Raw genomic sequence first — 7,893 nt, 5'->3', positions numbered from 1 at the left:
CCCCCTGTATACAAGGAGTCCAAAGTGCCAAGGTGGCAGCCACAGCATGTAATTCAATGTGATCTTTGTGGAAAGAGTATGCCCCTTTGGGGATTAGAACTTTGAACTCTGCAGAGCCCAGAGTCGCAGGAACAGGAAGCACAAAGTCCCCGGTGGGTCACTGAGAGTGATGTAAGTGAGTTCTATGGTCTGAATGTTTCTGTCTCTCCAAAATTCATATGTGGAAATTCTAATGCCCAACGTGATGATGTTTGGAGGTGGAGCCTTTGGGACATGATTAGGTCACGAGGGCAGAGCCTCATGAAGGGGATTAGTGTCCTTATTAAAAGAGGCCCAAGGGAGATCCCTCCCCACCTTCTGCCACGTGAGGACACAATGAAAAGACAGCCATCTGTGAACTAGGAAGCCCTTATCAGACACCAAATCTACTGGTGCCACGATCCTGGACTTCCAACCCTCCAGAACTGTGAGAAAAATGTTTGTTGTCTATAAGCTCCCCAGTTTGTGGTATTTTGTTACAGCAGCACGAGCTGACTAAGACAGTGGGGCTCTTCCTTTCCTGCTCCAGGCCCCACTTACAGCCAGCAATCTTTTGTGTCACCTAGCATGTGAGCCAGAGCAGTGTTCCTAGTGTGGAAAGTATTGCCTTCACAACCTGAAGAGGCCCAGGTACTGTGATTCCTTCTTTGTGGTAAGGGATGGAAGATGCAGCAATGTGTCTTTTACTTTGGAAGGGATGTCCCAGCATGTCTCTTAAACACTGGACTCCTAAAAACTTTACTGATGTGGGAGGCTCCTGAATCTTTGTAGGGATTATCTTCATACTCTGGAGCACAAGACTTCTAGTATGCTAGCTATCCTTGCTCATCCTGACGGATCAGCACATAATGGGTCAAAGAGGTGTTCTGCAGGAGTCCAAAGAGTCCAGATTGCTTCTGACTAGATCGGATAGATCCACTGGAAGCTGGACTTTGGCTAGGACTCTATTTATTACCTGGCCCTGGTAAACTCCCACTCCAACAGGTGGGTGAGGATGACGCCTTGGGTTTCCAGGTATCATTATTAACTCAGATCCTGTGTTCAACAGTCCTCAAATGCCTGGGTTTTCTCTTCTCTATTTACAGTCACCTGAATAAATAGTCATAAGTCACTTTTTGGAAGGACTTGGGAATCATTACAGTATATACTTACCATTGTCTTGCCAGTCCTGGAGACCTGGCCACCCTTTAATCATTGAATTTTGGGTCTGAAAACTGAGTCAGGCTGGGGAACTAGATAAGGGATCATGCTTTTTACTGGGGCCTCCATCCTTAGGTTCCTGTTCATCTCTTTTTGCTTTCTTTTGATTACATATATTCAGCAATACTCTTATTTTGACTGCCCATCTATTTTGCCCCTAAGGATGCCGTGTTCTATTACCCATCTACACAAATCTTTGTGTCAAGCCCCCTGGGCAATACTCTGACCTTGCTAGTCATTAGGATAATTGTAACCCCCAGGCTTCTGGCAGTTAAGTGCTGCCACTTTGCTTCTATTGCTTTGGGGCCCCATTATCTCCATTGCTATAACGGAGCCAAGCTTTGACAGCAGCTCCTCTTGTCAGCTCTCGCTTGCAGAAGAAAGTAGCCACTGAGCTTCTTAGTGATGCTGGTACCCCTCTCACCAGCACATTCCTGATGGCCGTGGTAAACAAAATTCCTCTAGACCTTCTATGAAACATACTTGGGTAGGGCCTCTGGCCTCTTATAATTGCCTCTAGCATGCGTACTTCACTGAGCCATTTAATCCTTTCTTCCTCCAATTGCCATGGCAAATTCAGGCAGTTGAACTTCACTCAGCAAAGGTCGTCACTTCCTCCATGTTTCTAGGAGCCATGGGGGGGGGGGGGGGTAGGTCTTAACCAGGAAGTTAAATTCTATCCTGAGAGAGTGGACCCTAGTCAATAAACTGTCCCTCATCCAGTCTTGTATTTCAGCCCCTTGATTAAGCACCATCAAAATCCAATCCCATAGATACTCCCCAACTCTTACCTGTACATATCAGTTAGTTTTTGCAGCTACATCGGGGTATAGTCCCTTTCTTCCCTCATCAGAACCAGCATGTTGTCACTGGACTACACTGTAACTTAACCCTAATTAAGATCCTGGCAGTCAGAAAAGAAGGTGGAGACCAATTCTGAGGGGAAGAGGCGTCTGCAGTGTCTTCCCACATGGAGGGAGTGCTAGCTCTTAATAGGGAGAGGTGGGCCCCCTCTTAAGGCTCTGAGAGTTCAAAAGAGCATAGCAAGCCAAAATCTTTGGGGACACCACCTAGATATCTCCGTTCCATGTGTCAGAGTGCCAGGCTTTCCCGACCAGGGCCCTGACCTTGATTACAGGTCTGCGTCCTGGAACTCTATTAAGTCCTGAGTTTGGTCTTCAGCTTTTTTTGCTCTCCCACTGCTGTAGATAAGGGCCTCTTTGTAACCCATCAAAGAGGCTCTCTGGCCTTCACCATTAATTTTCAATGTTTGGTAACTGCTCTCAGCTTTTCATTATCTTTTGGCAGGGCTCAACGCAACTTAATAACGGTCAGCCAATTCCACTGTCCCTGCATTCACTGCATCCCTCCGCCTAGTCCCATGCCTGAATTGCTGCCTTGTAGGAACATTTTTCCACTTCACCATCAGTGAAAATTTTAGCAACTGGGCCACCATCTTGTCCCAGAGACTATCTGCACCCACGTACTATCCAGGAGGGGTGCTTATTGTCAGCCAGGTGGTGAGTAATGCAGTTCCCAAACCCCATGTTACTGCCTGTTTTTTCAGACCACTCCTGGAACCAACCGAGTCAGCTCAGGTGGTCTGGGAAGCAGATGCTGAGACAGAATTAGGAGTGCAAGAGGTTTATTGGGTGGTAATAACTGGGAAAGATAAAGGGGAAGGAGGCAGGAATAGGCAGGGAAAGCCTTTGATGCAGATTTGGTATCTGCGAAAGGAAAGGATGTAGGAAGCAAAATTGGGCCAGGAAAACCTCAAGCCATGATGCAGATCCTTCCAATCCAATGTCAACCCAATGGAAAGCTCCAGAGAAAAGAGTGTCCTACAGGAGTCCAATAGTGGCCAGAAATGGCCAGGCCCTAATACCCACACTGTGCCTAGTCAAGGGCTAGGGGCTGCTCAGGTAGAATGGGGCCTTAGCTCTGACACGGTAATGGATCCCAAAGGTAATGTAGTTGCAGGCTGACAGCTAACTGCACTCTGGTAGTTGAATGGCAGATTCTTTCTTCTTATTATTATTACTTATTATTTCTTATCTTTCTAAAAATTCGGATAAAGAATCTAAGCAAATCAAGCAATGAGTGGGACTCTGCTGAAACTCTTTGTCACCACGGATTGTGAGAGAAACTGGGGCTTCAGGAATGTGTGTACAGGTTTAAGATGCCAAGCTTCTGCCTCCTTCACTGATGAGGAAAGGAAAGTGAGACGGGAGGTGGAATCAGCTGTTGTTTGGGTGTGCGAAGGAAAGCTGGCTTTCTCCTCAGAATGGCATTTTACCAACTCAGAAAAAAAAAAAGATTATGCAGAAGGAATCTGCTCCTTTTCGTTTCCATCAGAATTGAAAATATGTAACCTTCTTGCTCTTTTCTTCTTTTAAATGATACTCTTGAATGTATACTGGAGACTTTGAACATACTGGAATTTAGTTGCTCAAGAGTATTAGAGGTGGGGCAGCTGGGATGATAAAGGGGTTAGAGGTGCAGGGCGACTTGATGAGCTTCCAGATGAGTCTTTCCCTTGTCAGGGAGTGACTCTGATTAGTCTGAAAAGGTTGCTTGGAATTCTTTGTCCCAAACAGTCACCCTGTTATGTATCAGATATGGTTACACTTACTCATGTTCCCAGCCCATGATAAAAGGAGGAGCTGGAAGAGAGAACATGACTTTTTTCCCCAAGAAGCTCAAAGGAAATAATATAATTATGGAATCTGGGATCATCTTTTTAATATCTCAGAGGAAACTGAGTCCCAGAGATTTTAGGAGACTTGGCTAGAATTACAGCTTTCCCAGAAGTAAAATTAGAATACAGGTCTCTTGACTCCTAACTCAGTGCTCTGCCTCAGTGATGTCCACTCATAAAATCTCTGTGGAAAGAGTGAAGGACATGGGTCAGAAAGAATGAAACATCTTTTGAGGACTCTTGGAGATGCTGAACCCAAAAGTTGGAAGACTATATCAAGTGAGTATATAAAGTGACCATTTCTTATTATCGCCCCTAATAATACCCATAAATAGAAATTTTATTCAACCAAGAAAAGCCTCAAGTGTTCGTTTAATTACATGTTATGATTGCTGTTGAAGAGCAAACTATTTGCAAACAAAGCTTGAGAAAGAAATGATGAGTAATGTGCTAAAAGGACATCAGGGTGGGTGATCCTCTTCTTTCCCCTCCCTTTGGCACCACTTCAGTATAGGGCCCACCTCAAACAAGCCTTGCCACTGCCTTTATCATACTGACCTAGATCAACCTTCTGGAAAGTACTGCCACTTTCTTGCTTAAAAACCTTCAAGTTCTCCATTATGTACCAATAAAGCCCACATTCCTCATCCTAATATTCAAGGCCTTACATCATCTGTCCCAGAGTCTAGCAGTCCAGTCTTATTTCCCACTACTCCCCTGTCCCTGTGCTCAGCCTGTGGGATCTCCTTTCAGTTCCCACAACAAACAACACGCTTTCCTGCCCTGAGGCCTTTGCACATTTTCTTGACCCCATCCCTCCACCCACTTCATCTACCTGTTTTCCAAGGCCCAGATTAGATACCACCCTATTCTAGTTGACAGGGAGACTTGGTGGTAGCTTTTCACTTTTGCCATTCATTTGGCACTTATCATATCCCTCCTTAGGCTTGGAGGTAATTCCGGCAGTTCCAAAACTTGTTCACAAAGTCTCTGGCCCTCAGAATTACTCTTCTCTTTAGCAGCTGCAGCAACCTGGTGAACGCAAGTTATCCGACTCAACTCCCTCAACTTCCAACTCCTTCCTAGCTGGTCTTCCAACTCAAGTTTTAGAACACGGACTTTTCCTCTAGGTCCAGGCTTTCACTGTTCTCTCTCTCCTTTATTTATTGAATCTTGCTTACTCTTTTGGCTTACTCCCAAAGTATAACCAAGTCTCTTCTTCCTAAAAACAAAATGAACATGAAACTTCTCTTTGCTTTCACCTTCCTTTTCCTTAAGTCAAGGTACACTCTCTCCTCTTTTCTGATACACTTCTCTTATTGCAGTCTGAGCTGAGGGTCTGCCACTCTACTGAAATGGACATTTGGAAGATCAACCAAAACTTCTAAATGCCAAATTCCAGTCTCTGCTCCTCCTTGAACACCTGTCTTCCTGGGACTTTTTCACCTACTTCTCTGACTATTCCATCACTGATTTTTGGGTTTTCCCCACTCAAGGTTTGTTCTTTGGTCCTCTTTGCAAACTTTTGCATCTATGAGGATAATTCTTAGGTTTGTTTCTACCCCTAACTTCTCTTCTAAGCTTCCTTTCCAGTTGTTTGCTAGACTTTGTGTGTGTGTGTGTGTGTGTGTGTGTGTATGTCCCACCTACTTCTCCAAGACAGTAAGTTCCAAAGTTAATTTATTATATTCTTCCTCTTCTAGGTCTTCCCCAAGCCTTTTTTTTCTGTCTCCTTTCCTTTCAGTCTCAGCCAATGGGGTGCATCACCTCCTTTCAGTTATTTACCTTTAATTTCTCTTCCTGGGTATCCTTCCCTGCTGCTTCATTTAGGAACTGGTCACAGATTAACACGTGATCTTTGAGAAAATGATTTCAGTAGAGTTGTTAGTGGTAGTGGTGATAGTCTGGGGGAACTCAGGAAAGAAGTGAGGAAAGAACTGCGGTGGGGCTGGCCTGGTGGATGGTGGTGAAGTTCGTGAGCTCCTCTTCAGTGGCCTGTGGTTCCTGGGTTGGGATCCCAGGTGCAGACCTGCTCACCACTCATCAAGCCATGCTGTGGTGGTGTCCCACATACAAAATAGAAGAAGAATGGCACAGGTGTTAGGTCAGGGACAATCCTCCTCAAGCAAAAACAGGAGAATTGGCAGCAGATGTTAGCTCAGGACCAACCATCCTCACAGACACACACACACACAAAAGAATTGTGGGACAGGAATTCGGCTCCAAATTCACTTCTTTGATGAAACCTTTTCCAATTTACCTAGAACTTTCTCTTTTACACCATTTCACAAAAGCAAAATTATCCTCTTGAATATATACCAATGTAATTTATTTCTTCTTTCTGGATATTATATTTGCTCTAATTTTCTACCTTTGCCATATTTATAAACTGGCCAATTTTGCCAAATTGTAACATTTCTTAAGGAGAGGGACAACAAATGTCACTGAATAGTTGCCCCAAAGAACTCAAGGGTGGCTTTGGAAGCATTTAACTGTTTTTCCAACTTGTTTTTCTCCTTTTGTTATGTTAAGGAGATGCAATCACCAACCACCCTGAACCAGGCCAAACCTCACCACAAAAGCTAGGTCTATGACCTTTGCCCTATTTTTAATGCTAAGATCTCTCCAGGAGGAGCTTAGGCCTTGCTCCCATAACCTGCAGTGTATGTGGAAGCAGGTTTTCCAACTGAGCCTGTGCAAGTGAATACCCACCGCTCCCTTTTGAATATTCACTCCCCATCTGAAATAAAAAGTCCCCGCTCCCCTTTGTTCAGGGACACCACGACTGTGGAAATGATTCCCATGGTCTCCTATTTGCCACAAATATACTTTACTTTGTAAGAAACTACTTCTGGTGGAGAGTCTGATTTAACTCGCCTGGAGTTGAACCCACTTTGATTAGGTAACAAACTCTGGAAAAAGGCCTCAGCGTCTGTCACCTTTGCCACCAGCGCCTGATGATGGTGTCCCTCTGAGTCTGAGTGCTTCCTTCAGGAACAGATGACAAAGATGGTGACTCAGAGGCCTCTGGGTTTTTCCTTGTAATCTGTGTTGACAGTGCTGGGGTGGGGTGTCTCTTTTACTACCCTAACTCTGTATTTACTACAAATACACTAAGTATCCTAATTATTAAGCTGTTACCCAGGAGAGTTTAGTTGTTTCCACTTTTCCAATATCTGGGTCAATTCAATCTCACATTTCAAAAACAAAAAACAAAAAACCAACTCTTTAAAAAACCTCTCCAGTGGTCTGGAGACAATGTGGTCCTGGAGGGACCTTCCTCTTCGGAGCCAGCCCCACACCTTTTTTGCTGTTCCTCCCCAGGGCAAGGGCCGGTTTGATGACTCTAATCTGTATATAAAGGTTCCCTTGGAATGCTGAGACTTTGCAGCCTAGCTAAGGAACTGGTAGGTGGACTTTATCCTCCAGGACCCACACCTAGCTTTCCAAGGATGGGGGAGGGGAAGCAAACGAGCTTCTGCGACGCAGCAGACTGTCAGCTCCATTTAAGATTCCTCTTCAACCCTAAATAGGTACGTGATAACTATCTGTTGAATAAATGAGAACAATATCCAGAGCCCAGTAACGCAAGCTCAGTCAAATCTCCTTTTTACATATCTTAATGGTTAAAATCTAGGAAGCCAGCTTGCAAGCTGTTTAACCACAGCTAGTGAATTAGCAGAGTGCCTGTAGTTTGCTTAGCACCCGGACATCACTCTTCTGGGGACTGGGATCAATTTCCCCACTTCTTGAAAGGCTAAAGTAGATTTACAATCTGGAGTTGAGTCCCCTTTCACTTAGAATGAGGGTTATTCCTATTCAATATAACCTTACTTCCCCCGTTCCCATTCCTTCAACAAATATTATTAAGCGCCTACTCTGCCATCCGTTGTAGGCGTTTGGGATAAAGCAGCGAACAAAACAAGAGATCCTTGCCCTGGTGGAGCTTATCGTAG

Source organism: Equus quagga, chromosome 13 (assembly GCF_021613505.1).
Source record: "Equus quagga isolate Etosha38 chromosome 13, UCLA_HA_Equagga_1.0, whole genome shotgun sequence".
Lineage (NCBI taxonomy): Eukaryota > Metazoa > Chordata > Mammalia > Perissodactyla > Equidae > Equus > Equus quagga.
Note: the sequence above shows the minus strand (reverse complement) of the source record.